The following is a 1,004-nucleotide window of genomic DNA, read 5'->3' on the forward strand; positions in this document are numbered from 1 at the left end:
CTCCCAGCAACATTTCTAGACCGGTGACAGCCCCCCTAGGGCCGCCGTGAGTGAGCGGTGCCGCCCGAAAGAACCGACTGCCCCGAGCTTCCCTTCGCCGGAACTTCCTCCTCCGGCCACCAATCCGGGCAAGCTTGGTACGGTTTTGTAGCCCTCCTCCCGTGCAACAACCCCTCCAAGCAGCTCCCTCCCTCTTGAGCTAGGTAAGGAGAAATGTGGAGTTGAAATTTCTAGGCTTTTAAGTTATTTTCGTTCGATTAGCCTAGTTAGGCTTGGAATTGGGTGATGTGTTGGTCATGAAAGTTGTAGAGGAGATTGAGAGGAAGATTCTGTTAAAATTTGGTAGCGTTTGCAGGTCGCCGGAAAACGGCTGCCGGCCGCCGCCGGTTAGGAAATTTTTATGGTTTTAAATGTGGAATATTAAGAGGATATTATTGAAGTGAATTTTGGAATTTTTGGATGAGATTTGGATAGGTTTGTGAATTTCCGAAGTGTGGTATTTTTGGCGGGTAATTAATGTAGAATCCGGCCGTTGGATTTAAGTCGTATTTTGGGGAGGTTGTATTTACGACTATTGAGTATGATATTTAAGTTCGGATCGTTCCGATGTAAGAATATCGAAGTTAGGCAATGATGAGCGTAATTATGGCTCTCGGGTAATTTTGCCTATTTTGATTAAATATTGGATTATTGGTTGGGAAATTAATATTTTATTTGGAACAGGACGTGAGGAGGCTCGAGCAGACGAGACCCCAGATCGACAGCAGGCTTAGGCCTAATTTGTGAGTGGACTTTTGTTTTAAATAAATGCATTCTAAGTTCACGATTGAATAATTAATATCGTGGAGTATTTTACCGTCAATTAATTTTGACGCTTTTATTTCTCTGAGAGAGAGTTACCGAAAATGGGATTTTCGGTGAATATAAATATGTATATATGAGAGAGTATGTAATAAAAAAATGACTAGCTAGCCATATGTGTCTGTCCACCTTAATGGCGTAGC

This window comes from Fragaria vesca, linkage group LG2 (genome assembly GCF_000184155.1).
Source record: "Fragaria vesca subsp. vesca linkage group LG2, FraVesHawaii_1.0, whole genome shotgun sequence".
Classification (NCBI taxonomy): Eukaryota; Viridiplantae; Streptophyta; class Magnoliopsida; order Rosales; family Rosaceae; genus Fragaria; species Fragaria vesca.